Raw genomic sequence first — 14,354 nt, forward strand, 5'->3', positions numbered from 1 at the left:
AGCAAATTGCTCAGCATGGCCCCCAGGGAAAGGCTAGTCCTGGGGCCATCCCCAACTGCTTGGTCTGCTGCCTGCGTGTTTTTGGACTGCATCCTGCCGAATACGCCAAGTGTAATATGTTAGCAGGTGCGTAAGATGCAGTGACACACAGGAGGCAGAGCAAGGGTTAACAGGTTCTTTTATATCAAACAGTGATAGTACAAGCAAGGGGGTAAAGGGCGTGAACTTGCGGATGGGAAGGTCAAATGTAGAAGGTAATAACAGGTTAACTTATCAATCTTTGTACGGTGGAGGAAGGTGGCTGGAAGATCCCTCGGCGGCAGTGAAAGAAGAAGACAGTTTGGTAGGCAAGGCCGCAGTAGAAGCACACAGTCCAGCAGACACAGCCATAAGCACGGGCCAGTCCCCAGCAGGCACCGCAAGCATGGGACTAAGCGGTGCCTCCGCGATGGTGAACGAAGGAAAGTTATGCACTCTATCCTGTCACTACCCAGTGCGGAAGTCTCTCTGGGCTAAGAGTAGGATGTGTCGGCAGTCTCGCTAGCCAGGAATACACCCCTGACAGTTCTGGCCCAGACACGCAATAGAGACCGTTAGTTTGGCTCTCCTCCCTACAGGCACATACCCTGAACCTTCAGTCTGAATGAAGGACCTGTAGGATACTGGTTGGCCCTGCCAATGGCTGATAGGGTGTGCAATGCCTGGATGTCAGGTGTATGGACCTTTCTGTCACCTATATGAGACCCCAAATGCAGATTCTAAAGTTGCATTTACACTGAATGCTTATTGTGAATGAGTGTTGTAGAATAAATAAACTGCTCATCAACCACTGAACGAGCAACACTTTCATCTGGTGAAAAGATTTTTAAGCAGGCTTAAAAATCATTGGTCTCAGCAGCACCTTGATCTGGATTAACAGAACTTGCACTGCTAAGGACAATGGCAGCCTATGCTTACCGTGCTGTTTCAAGAGTTCAATGTGCATCATTTAGCATGGTCTACCTGTGTAAGAATCTACAATATACGTATGCCTATAATCCAAAGTAATTAAATATTTACAGTAGATGACTAAGAAGTTTGAGGCTGTACAGTGCATCCACTGTTAAATGAAACAGCTGTTTTAAGCACCCGCAGTGTTAAAACTATTTAAACTTAGTCTTATAAATTTAAAGGAGTCGTCTCAATTTCTAAAATGGTTAAAATTGCAAATTGCTTTCAAAACACAAGAAACTTTGTAATTTACCTCTGATTAAAAATCCTCTCCGACCCAAGAACAGAGGAATTTTAAATTTTATTCTATACAGCTTTTTGCCTCAGTTACTGTCCACCCTGCAGTCCTCAGAGTAGTGGCCAATTACCTAGGCAATGAGTGCATGCCGCTTACAGGTTCTGTGCTTGCACTGCTCTAAAACTGGCCAGGCCACCAAGCCCAACCATCCTCATCCTCTTCTGCGCTCCTCCTAGGCTGCAGAAGCAAGCTGCCTCTGCTAGCACCGTGGGAGTCTACTCAATTTGGATCAGTGGTGTGACCAGAACATTGGTACGTTCTGTCAATCTTCAGGAGAACACCAGCCCTCTGGCAACCGAAGAAGCCGTGAGGCAGAAGAGTGGTATGCTCCTGAAGAAAGAAGAGCCTTGTACTTCCTTTTAGTTTTAAAAAATCTCTACTTGAAGTCAAAACACGGTACCAAGATATATATCTTTCCTGTACTTGAGGTCAGTCACTCGGATCCTTCACTACATAATGTCATGTAATTTGTAGAGAAATGCGAGACCTGCATCTACCAGACATTTTTGTGGATGTGCTACAAATGTCTCAGATAGAAATACCATTTTATATTCTTAAGGACATCTCGAATACCCCTGTTTAGAGTTTATCTCAAGTCAGGTGAACATTAAAATTAATTTTCAATGTGCTTAGACTGAGTAGTTTGTTTTTTAGTTAGTTTACACTATGAGCCTAGGACTAAAGCCCCTGACAGACATTATATATCTGTCAGCCAACAGACAGTTCGGCCTATCAATCACTCAGCAGCTATCTCACTCGACTCTCCCATACATGGTAGCACTTGCTCTGCCATTCGGTGCTGTGTTCTCTGAGAGGTGCTGCCAGACATCTCTGGCGTTGGCTTATCTAAAGTAGAACAAAAGGATCGGCAGTCTGAAAATCAGACTAAATGGCAGCTTTCTGTGTACACTGTGCATAGGGAGAAACTTTCCAATTAATGGTGGGGCAGGATTATACAGAGCTCACAAATATGGAGGAATACATGGCACTAGTCCTTTAGTGATAATCTCCTGCTGATAAACTGTGATTTTATCAAAACTGCAGCAAGCAGCCCAGTAATTTACACATCAGTAGAATCAGGTTCTCTGTTTCTACATTATACTGCTCTCAGATTAGGTGGCAAAAACCTGGTGACAGATTCCCTTTAAGTTCAGAGTCTAATTGATCCTGTTTCAGCATCTATAAAAAGCAGGACTGGATGTCAAATTATAAGAAGAAGCACTATTATGAATTCATGACTTGTAAATAATAGCTGGCACAACTTATTTATAAAAAAAAAACAGTCCCATCAAATTTTGTTTCCTCTTAATATATTGCAATCATCATATTATATAGCACTGTGTACTTATAATTGCCCATTTTGCTTTTCTACCCAGCTATTTCTTCTGTTTTATCTGCTCTATGTAGAAGCAGGAAGTCTCTTGTCCCTGCATTTATCATTCCCCTCTTCAACTCTTGATCTAGCTGATCTAGCTGCTCCTCTGCTCCCCCCTACCAGGGACTTTTGCTGTGATTGATCAGTCATACCGTGAAAATTTACCTCCTGTTTCTACATAGAGCTTTGAAGGATTGAGCTAGTAAGTACAGTATTTAATCATATGATGTCATAGATGTAATGGAAAAGAGAAGAATTAGCTGGGTAGAAGGTCAAAATTAGAAATTGTAAGTGCACAGTGCGGTATAATATGATGATTGCAAGATATTAAGAGGATAAACATTGCTGATTCTGACAGCTGACATCTGTCACTAACTGACACACCGCTCTCGGCACTTTAACCCCCTAAATGCTGCGATCGAAAGCAGTCGCAGCATTCCGGGAGCCGCAGAGGGATGACAGCCCCTCTGCCTTTGGATCGGAGACCCCGCGGTGTGAAGCAGGGTCCCGATTGTTGCCATGGTGTCCCAATGTCGTCATGATGACATCCAGGTCACCAGAGCTAGAAAAGTTGCTTGATCATGCACAGTGCATTATCAGCAAGTCTCTCTGTTAGTGCAGAGCTGACAGTTTCTACAACAATCAGCCTGCAAAACATGATATCCCCGTAGTGGGACAAAGTAAAAAAGTCAAAAATTAAACATTTTTAAAAATAATTGTAAAATATTTAAAAAAATATCAAATAGAAAAAATCAAAAGATACTGTATCTGTAAATAAATGTTTGTATGAATTTTTTTTTATAAACAAAAGTACAGATATTTGGCATTGCTGCGTCCACAATGACCCGACCTATAAAAATGTCCCACTGGTTAACTCCTTTAATGACCATAAAAAAAAAAAAATAAAAAGCAAGGAAAAAAACAATGCTTTATCATAATAACGCCGAACAAAAAGTGGAATAAAGCGCAATCAAAAAGACAGATATCAATAAACATGGTACCGCTCTTGTCCTGCAAAAAACAAGCCACCATACAGCTCCATCAGCAGAAAAATAAAAACGTTACAGCTCTCAGATTAAAGTGATGCCCGAAAATGGTACCAATAAAAACGTAAACTCCATCCGCAAAAAACAAGCACTCACTTGATTCTGTGGGTCAAAATATTGAAAATTATAGCTCTCAAAATATGGTGATGCAAAAATAATTTTTTGCAATAAAAAGCGTCTTTTATGTGTGACAGCTGACAAACATAAAAATCCGATATAAATCTAGTATCGCTGTAATCGCACCGACCCGAAGAATGAAGTCGCCTAATCACTTATACCGCACAAGGAATGGCGTAAAAAAATAAAATAAAACCAATCCTTCACCAGCTGTTGTTTTTTTTCATTCTGCCTCCCAAAGATCGCAGTAAGGCTCGGCGCACATTTATCCTTCGCTGAGCGCTTGCACCGGCATTTCCATGTAAATCTCTGAAATACGTGATTCAGACGGAACCTCTGGCGGAAGATTCCCTGTAATGTGGCAGATGGAGGAACTGTGGACGCCGTCAGACCTGTGATCCGATGGTGTCCAGGACTGCATAAAAGTGCCGTTGGCCACAGTTTTGTGCTCTTCAGAAAAGAACTGCACTGAACAGAGGCCAGACGGAATCCAGAGTAACTCTATGGCCTCACTATAGTGAATGGATCCCTCAGGGTTTCATCTCTATCACGTCACTCAGAGATTTAGATGGAAACCCCATAGTCAGTGCTCAGTGTAGAGCGTCGGATAAATATGATCCCAAACGTTATGTAAAATGTTACAAATAAAAGCTTCCACTCAGGTCCATCGTCTGTTAACGGAAATATAGAGGGCTTCCACGTTACTGGTAGAACAAAAGCTCTGGAAAAGCAAAATGGCTCCTCACCCGCCAAAAGAAATTTTGCAAATTCTGCGCTTCCAAATCCAAATGCCCCCTCCCTTCTGACCCCCACAATGTACCTAAACCACATATATCGTCAACGTTTGGCATTTCTGAAGCGATGAGAGCCCACCTAACTTACAGGTGCATGCCTCCAGAAGCACGGGGTGGGCATAACGTACTGGTGACTGCAACGTACTGGTCACTACAACGTACTGTTCACTACAACGTCAGTGTTCAATTTTCACTCGGCAACATTCATTGCTGCTTGTTTCTGTAAAATACCCATAGAGTCAAAATCATCACTACACCTGTAGATAAATTCCCCAAGGGGTATAGTTTCCAAAAAGAGGTCACTTGAGGCGGGATTCTGCGCTTCTAGCAATTAAGGGCTCTGTATATGGAGTCCGCAAACTGTTCTAGAAAAATCTGAGCTCCAGGAGGCAAATAGCGCTCCGTCCCTCCTGAGTCTCCCTGTATGGCTAAGTAGTACTGTACATCAAAATATGGGGTATTGCCACATTCAGTAAAAATTGTGGGACAAATTTTGGTGCAATTTTTACCCACTTCTTGTTTGAAAATGTAAAATCTGGAGCTAAAGCAAAATGTTGTTAGTACAAAATGTAGTTATTTTTTATTCACTGCCCAATTGTATAAAACTCTGTGACACACCCATGGTATCAATATGATCACTGCACCCTAGATGAATTCATTGAGAGGTGTAGTTTGTAAAATGGGGTCACTTATGGGAAGTTTTGCTGTTCTGGCACCTCATGGGCTCTCCCAGTGGGTCATGGCACCTGCAAACCATAAAGGTATGTTTCCACGTTCAGGATTGCATCAGGATTTACCTGAGTAAAATCCTGACCAAATCTGCACCTGAGGTCACTGGTACATCACCTGCGTTGTCCTTGCGTTGTTTCGGCACTGTAAGGACATGGTGCGTTCTTAAAAGACGCGCCGCATGTCCGTTTCCGCGAGTCTGCCGCATGCGTCTTTTAATGCATAGTGGAGACGGGATTTCATGAAATCCCCTCCACTATGCTGTAACATCTGGACGCTGCGTGTTTGACGCTGCGTGTTTGACGCTGCGGCTCTACGCAGCGTCAAACACGCAGCGTTTCCTGACCGTGGAAACATACCTTAACAGTAAAATCTGGCATTCCTTGCCTTCTGAGCTTTGCACGGTATTAGTGCACTCGGAAAAATGGACCTCAGTTTGTTCTAAAAAAATTCCTATTAGCCCTTAGAAAAATTAAAAACTTGGGGCTAAAACAACATTTTGGTGGTAAAAATGTAATTTATTCTTTCTTCACCGCTCAGTGCTATAAAATTCTGTGAGGCACATGTGGTGTCACTATGATCACTGCGCCACTAAATCAATTCATTGGGGAGTGTAGATTGTAAAATGAGTGGTTTCTGTTGTTCTGGCACCTCAAGGGCTCTGCCAATGTGACAAGCAACCCTCAAACAATTCTAGCAAAATCTGAACTCCAATATGGCGACTCTTCCCTTCTGAGCTTTGTACTGTGCCTCAAAAGTAGTATTCCTCCACATATGGGGTATCGGCGCACTCAGGAGAAATTGCAAAACAAACTGTATGGTGCAATTTTTCCTGTTACCTTTATGTAAATGGCAAATTTGGGGCTAAAATAACATTTTTCTGGGGAAAATCCAATTTTATTATTTTCACAGCTCAATGTTATAAACTTCTGTCAAGCACCTGGGCGTTCCAGGTGCTCACCACACATCTAAATACATTCCTTGAGAGGTCTAGTTTCCAAAATGGGGTCACTTGTCGGGGGTTTCCACTGTTTAGGCACATCAGAGACTCTCCAAATGGGATATGACATCCGCTAATGATTCCAGGAAATTTTACATTAAAAAGTCAAATGGCACTCCTTCCCATCCAAGCTCTGCACTGCGTCCAAACAGTGTATTTCTCCCTCATATGGCGTATCAGTGTACTCAGGAGAAATTACACAACAAATTTTGGGGTCCATTTTTTCTTGTTATGCTTGTCAAAATAAATGTGAGAAAAATGTGAAAAAGTTAAATGTTTTAAATTTTAAATTTTAATTTTTTTTTCCCACATTCCAAAAATTCCTGTGAAGCACCTGAGGGGTGCAATTTTTAGAATTATGTCACTTTTAAGTATCTTCTAGAATATAGACCCAAGTCATTTCAAAAGTTAGGTGGTCACTAAAAAAAAAATGGTTTTGTAAAAGTTTTTTGTAAAAACTTAGATTATGTTATAACTTCCTACCAAAAAAAATGGTTCCAAAATTGTGCTGATGTAAAGTAGACATGTGAGAAATGTTACTTATTAACTATTTTGCGTGACATATCTCTCTAATTTAAGGGCATGAAAATTCAAAGTTGAAAAATTGTAACATTTTCACAATTTTTGCCAAATTTCCTTTTTTTTTTTTTTACAAATAATCGCAGTTCATATCAAAGAAATTTTACCACTATCATGAAGTACAATATGTCACGAGAAAACAATGTCAGAATCACCGGGATCCATTGAAGCGTTCCAGAGTTATAACCTCATAAAGTGACAGTGGTCAGAATTGTAAAAATTGGCCTGGTCATTAACGTGCAAACCACCCTGGGGGGTAAAGGGCAGGGCCGGACTGGCCATCGGGCACTTCTGGCAAATGCCAGAAGGGCCGGTGCCAGTAGTGGGCCGCTCGATCCGTCTCCCCCCGCCTCCGCCGTCGCATTCAACTATACCGGCGTATAGACGCCGGTACAGTTGAATTCAATGATGGAGGAGAGAGCGTCTACAGACGCTCCTCTCCCATCATTCCCCGCTCTGCCTCTGACACTGCGGGTGTGCGATGACGTCATATCATCGCGCACCTGCTGTGTCCCGGGCAGACTGCACGCTGCTGAGACAGAGACAGGAGCAGGAAGGCGGAAGCAACGCTGGCAAGAGGAGAGGTGAGGAGAGTGTTTTTTTTTCTGGACTGTGGGGCCATTCTCGGAGGAGGTGAGGGGAGGGGGTGGAGGAAGAGAAGAGATGTGGGCTGTATATAGTTCTCTGTGGCTGTGCTCTGTGCTGTATACTACTGTGCTATATATAGTACTCTGTGGCTGTGCTCTGTGCTGTATACTACTGTGGGCTGTATATAGTTCTCTGTGGGCTGTGCTCTGTGCTGTATACTACTGTGGGCTGTATATAGTTCTCTGTGGGCTGTGCTCTGTGCTGTATACTACTGTGGGCTGTATATAGTTCTCTGTGGGCTGTGCTCTGTGCTGTATACTACTGTGGGCTGTATATAGTTCTCTGTGGGCTGTGCTCTGTGCTGTATACCACTGTGGGCTGTATATAGTTCTCTGTGGGCTGTGCTCTGTGCTGTATACCACTGTGGGCTGTATATAGCTCTCTGTGGGCTGTGCTCTGTGCTGTATACCACTGTGGGCTGTATATAGTTCTCTGTGGGCTGTGCTCTGTGCTGTATACCACTGTGGGCTGTATATAGTTCTGTGTGGGCTGTGCTCTGTGCTGTATACCACTGTGGGCTGTATATAGTTCTCTGTGGGCTGTGCTCTGTGCTGTATACCACTGTGGGCTGTATATAGTTCTCTGTGGGCTGTGCTCTGTGCTGTATACCACTGTGGGCTGTATATAGTACTCTGTGGCTGTGCTCTGTGCTGTATACTACTGTGGGCTGTATATAGTTCTCTGTGGGCTGTGCTCTGTGCTGTATACTACTGTGGGCTGTATATAGTTCTCTGTGGGCTGTGCTCTGTGCTGTATACTACTGTGGGCTGTATATAGTTCTCTGTGGGCTGTGCTCTGTGCTGTATACTACTGTGGGCTGTATATAGTTCTCTGTGGGCTGTGCTCTGTGCTGTATACTACTGTGGGCTGTATATAGTTCTCTGTGGGCTGTGCTCTGTGCTGTATACTACTGTGGGCTGTATATAGTTCTCTGTGGGCTGTGCTCTGTGCTGTATACCACTGTGGGCTGTATATAGTTCTCTGTGGGCTGTGCTCTGTGCTGTATACTACTGTGGGCTGTATATAGTTCTCTGTGGGCTGTGCTCTGTGCTGTATACCACTGTGGGCTGTATATAGTATAGTTCTCTGTGGGCTGTGCTCTGTGCTGTATACCACTGTGGGCTGTATATAGTTCTCTGTGGGCTGTGCTCTGTGCTGTATACTACTGTGCTATATATAGTACTCTGTGGCTGTGCTCTGTGCTGTATACCACTGTGGGCTGTATATAGTTCTCTGTGGGCTGTGCTCTGTGCTGTATACCACTGTGGGCTGTATATAGTTCTCTGTGGGCTGTGCTCTGTGCTGTATACTACTGTGGGCTGTATATAGTTCTCTGTGGGCTGTGCTCTGTGCTGTATACCACTGTGGGCTGTATATAGTTCTCTGTGGGCTGTGCTCTGTGCTGTATACCACTGTGGGCTGTATATAGTTCTCTGTGGGCTGTGCTCTGTGCTGTATACTACTGTGGGCTGTATATAGTTCTCTGTGGGCTGTGCTCTGTGCTGTATACTACTGTGGGCTGTATATAGTTCTCTGTGGGCTGTGCTCTGTGCTGTATACTACTGTGGGCTGTATATAGTTCTCTGTGGGCTGTGCTCTGTGCTGTATACTACTGTGGGCTGTATATAGTTCTCTGTGGGCTGTGCTCTGTGCTGTATACTACTGTGGGCTGTATATAGTTCTCTGTGGGCTGTGCTCTGTGCTGTATACCACTGTGGGCTGTATATAGTTCTCTGTGGGCTGTGCTCTGTGCTGTATACCACTGTGGGCTGTATATAGTTCTCTGTGGGCTGTGCTCTGTGCTGTATACTACTGTGGGCTGTATATAGTTCTCTGTGGGCTGTGCTCTGTGCTGTATACTACTGTGGGCTGTATATAGTTCTCTGTGGGCTGTGCTCTGTGCTGTATACTACTGTGGGCTGTATATAGTTCTCTGTGGGCTGTGCTCTGTGCTGTATACCACTGTGGGCTGTATATAGTTCTCTGTGGGCTGTGCTCTGTGCTGTATACCACTGTGGGCTGTATATAGTTCTCTGTGGGCTGTGCTCTGTGCTGTATACCACTGTGGGCTGTATATAGTTCTCTGTGGGCTGTGCTCTGTGCTGTATACCACTGTGGGCTGTATATAGTTCTCTGTGGGCTGTGGGCTGTGCTGTATACCACTGTGGGCTGTATATAGTTCTCTGTGGGCTGTGCTCCGTGCTGTATACTACTGTGGGCTGTATATAGTTCTCTGTGGGCTGTGGGCTGTGCTCTGTGCTGTATACTACTGTGGGCTGTATATAGTTCTCTGGGCTGTGCTCTGTGCTGTATACTACTGTGGGCTGTATATAGTTCTCTGTGGGCTGTGCTCTGTGCTGTATACTACTGTGGGCTGTATATAGTTCTCTGGGCTGTGCTCTGTGCTGTATACTACTGTGGGCTGTATATAGTTCTCTGGGCTGTGCTCTGTGCTGTATACCACTGTGGGCTGTATATAGTTCTCTGTGGGCTGTGCTCTGTGCTGTATACTACTGTGGGCTGTATATAGTTCTCTGTGGGCTGTGTTCTGTGCTGTATACTACTGTATGCTATGTGCTATATATAGTACACTGTGGGCTGTGCTGTATGTAGTACTCTGTGGGCTGTGCTATATATAGTACTCTGTGGGCTGTGCTGTATATAGTACTCTGTGGGCTGTGCTGTATATAGTACTCTGTGGGCTGTGCTGTATATATTGCTCTGTGGGCTGTGCTATATATAGTACTCTGTGGGCTGTGCTGTATATAGTACTCTGTGGGCTGTGCTGTATATAGTACTCTGTGGGCTGTGCTGTATATAGTACTCTGTGGGCTGTGCTGTATATATTACTCTGTGGGCTGTGCTGTATATATTACTTTGTGGGCTGTGCTGTATATATTACTTTGTGGGCTGTGCTGTATATATTACTCTGTGGGCTGTGCTGTATACTACTGTGTGGACTGTGCTGTATACTTCTACGTGGGCTGTGCTGTATACTACTGTGTGGTCTGTGCTGTATACTACTGTGTGGTCTGTGCTGAATACTGCTCTGTGGGCTGTGTTATCTACTACACGGGCTGTGCTATAGTATGCAGGCTGTGCTGTATACTATGCGGTTTGTGCTATATAATATGCGGGTTTTGCTATATACTATGGGGAGTATATTATATTCTATACTATGGGGGGCTGCATTATATTCTATGGGGGCCTACATTATATATTATGGGGAGGTGGGCTGTATTATATTCTATGGGGGTTACATACTCTGGGGTGGCTGCATTATACTCTGGGGTGGCTGCATTATACTCTGTGGTTGGTGTATTATACTCTGGGGTGGCTGCATTATACTATATGTGGGCTGCATGATACTGTATCGAGGACTATGGGGAATACGTTATACTATATGAAGAACTATGGGGTGCATTATACTATGGGAAGTGAATTGTACTACATGGATGACTGTGGCGGTGCATTATACTATATGGAGCACTATGAGGAGTGTATTATGCTATATGGAGGACTATGAGGAGTGTATTATACTATGTTGAGGACTGAGCAGTGTATTTTAATATATGGAGGACTATAGGGAGTGTATTATACTATATGGAGGACTATGGAGCACATTATAATATATGGAGGACTATGGGGTGTATTTTACTAAACAAGTAAAATGCTGCATATTCAGATTGTTTTTGCTGGAACAAAAAGCCTTGTTGTCAGCAGCACATTGCCAGTGTAAACTGTAGATGTGCTGCTGAAAACATGATACTGTATGGTGATCTGTTAGTGATCTGTTAGTGATCTGTTAGTGATCTATTAGTGATCGTTCTGTCCCATCATTATTCCTCAGCTGGTGGAAAGAGGCCGGGAAACAAGCGTTGAACAACTTCCGTATTGTCGATCAAACTCATTTAGCGGCCTGAACTCAGCGCACGTAAATACAACAGAAAGGCTTCTGTGTGATGTGGAATATGTTAGCTTTTGGGGCCCCATTTTAAACTTTGCCTAGGGCCCCACTTTGCCTAAAACCGGCCCTGCCTACAAGTGTACAAAGATATTATACAGTCACCATGTGACAAGTGGGCCTGTGTAACTTCAAATGCCAGGGCTGAATTTTAGTCCCAGTCCGGCCCTGGTAAAGGGGTTGTGTCTGCTCACAGTCCTATAAAAATGGTACACATATATCACAAGGCAAAAGAATTGCATAACAGTTCATAGTTTTCTGCATTTTAAAAGTAATATTTAAATACAATTAAGTTATAGAACAAAACAGACCCATAATCGTTATTCTGCCTGTAATTTTGTGGATTTAGCATGTTTTGAGACTTTCAGTGAACTATAGGGAATAATATTCTCTACAGATAGTAATGTGTATTTACATCCAAACATTTCTCCAGGAAACCTATAAATGCTAGTTCCAAGTAATCTACACAAAGAAAATGCAAGGTATGTTGCAGGTAAGAAAATTTGATGGATGGGACTAGACAATCTGTCATACACAATTAGATGGAGAACACTTAGGCTCCAACAAGAGGCTGCTTCAGCAGTACAGCTATAGGCAACATTGTCATTTACGAAGTGTTGTGTAAAGGCAATGCATAGCCAAACCGTCACAATCTAACGCTCCAAACCCATCCCTGCCTTTCATTAAGTGAGCTGTGAAAATCAATAATGACAATTATCTGGATGACCGTCAGCATAATTCCACCCAGAATGCACTGCACAAACTATAAAAGACCAACCCACAGTAACACACCTCACTGCACAAATATACAGCACAACCGCCACTTAGGTACTGAGCGAAGTGCCAGCTCTTAAAGGACTGGAAATCAAAGTATGAGGTCACCAACTGTAGCGTTAGTGACATTACATATTTTACTGGGTTCCCTATCCCATAATCAAATTTAGTAGCAAGTAGAGAATTAAATGGCAAAATACATCACATCTGTACATCGCAAAGACGGATTTCATGCAACTAGATCAATTGCTCTGCAATATATAGAAACCATGAAACACAGTAGACTGTAATCAATTAAAAAGTGTCCACCATGCTGAATTCACTCACATTCTGAATTCATTCCTGTAGACTGTAAGCCCCAAGGGCAGGGTCCTCGCCCCTCTGTATCAGTCTGTAATTGTGAGTTTGCTTACTGTAAGTGATATCTGTATTTTGTATGTAACCCCTTCTCATGGTGCTATATAAATAATAATAATAATAATTCACATCTAATACCCATTGATTGAATCCAACTTATCATGGTATTGTCCATGAAACACGCCCAAGCCCTGAGACTGGCGGAAAGTACAGATTACTGTCATATATATATGCACAAGGAGGAACATGGATGGATCTGATGTGCTTAGTTATATAGGATTCCAGCTAAATGGCTTCCATGTAGGCAAAGCTATAGGAACACAGTGATGTATCGTTACAACCCGAATGCTTGTCACAACTGACAGAATTAGCAGGAACTCAGTACTTACAATATATACAATAGTTTAACGTTTCCTGAATGTGACTATTTCTAACCATCCCTGTCGGCAGTGACACTTTATGATAAATTGTTGTGTTCCTGATAGTTAGTTGCATTTATTCCTACACGTCCGATTTTATTGTTTGGCAGTTCTATAAAACTGAACGATCAGCATTCATGTGCATTGTACCCATCATCCACATCATGCGCGCCGCCTGTCATCTGTCTCTGCCTCCATCTGTCATTCCTTGCATACATCCCAGCTGGATACTTTGTCAGTGCACACAATCTGCATCACAGGAGGTCTCCCTACAATGAATAAGCAAAGGACTCACTTGCTTTGGCTGTAGGTCTTGTGCTTGGACTGTGATCCCTTACTATGTATGCTAGACAGACTTCAGACACAGACTTGTCTCTGCAGACACAGGTTATGCTTCCGCCTCTAGCACAAACATGCTTAGTTACCTGAAACAGTAAGAGAGTAAGGCAGGGTTAGGGGTGTGTGTATTTAAACTAGCCAACCAGGCTGTGGCCGGATGTGCAGCCATCTACCTGCAGCGGAACACTTGACACGTAACCCTTTGCGTACTTGTCACTCTCAATGCAAATCCAGGATTATAGAGTTATGTAAAAATGTTATAAAATATAACAACTTTATTCAATAGGAAAACAATATATTGCCATTGTAATTATTATTATACATTGCCTATATAGCACCATTATATTCTGCAGCGCTTTACAGACATTATCATCGCTGTCCCCATTGGGGCTCACAATCTACATTCCCTATCAGTATGTCTGGAGTGTGGAAGGAAACCGGAGAACCCGGAGGAAACCCACAGAAACACGGGGAGAACATACAAACTCCTTGCAGATTACATACAAATCATATCTCTGGCTTTACACTTTATATATTTATTATTTGTTTGTCCAAGATAAACCGCCATGTTATGGGGAGCCAGGGAAGATGTTGGCTTTTCACACCTATGGCAAACAGCTGATTTTGCCAGAGGAAGTTCAGTTAGTTAAACATTTAGGATTTGCAGAACTAGCAAAATTAGGGTTAGACTTAGTAAGGCAACTTTAAGCTCATGACTTATAACATCGTGTAAAATTGGAGCATGTGTATTAAAGTCCAGATGATGCACAGTTTGCACCTGTTATGCTGTATTCACTGCACAGAGCACTACACCGGCACATAAGATAGGAAAGCTCATGGGACATACGCTGCACACACTGTATTCACAAGGCTCCAATGACTAGACGTATGCAAAAATGTGTGAAAAAGTTGGGGACAAGCAGGT

At 43.1% G+C, this 14,354-nt stretch overlaps 1 protein-coding gene across 6 annotated transcripts in view; it reads right to left on the reverse strand.

The window, feature by feature from the left end:
- The window catches only part of PLEKHA6 (pleckstrin homology domain containing A6), a 255,653-nt gene that overhangs the window by 146,987 nt on the left and 94,312 nt on the right, over positions 1-14,354 (reverse strand). For 3 of the 6 annotated variants that reach the window (XM_077295062.1, XM_077295064.1, XM_077295056.1), the window contains exon 2: positions 13,386-13,515. The exons of the other annotated variants lie outside the window; for them this stretch is intronic. The gene's annotated coding sequence lies outside the window, so the exon portion shown is untranslated. The remainder of the gene's footprint in view (positions 1-13,385; positions 13,516-14,354) is intronic. 6 annotated transcript variants of the gene reach the window in all.

Source organism: Ranitomeya variabilis, chromosome 3 (genome assembly GCF_051348905.1).
Source record: "Ranitomeya variabilis isolate aRanVar5 chromosome 3, aRanVar5.hap1, whole genome shotgun sequence".
NCBI lineage: Eukaryota > Metazoa > Chordata > Amphibia > Anura > Dendrobatidae > Ranitomeya > Ranitomeya variabilis.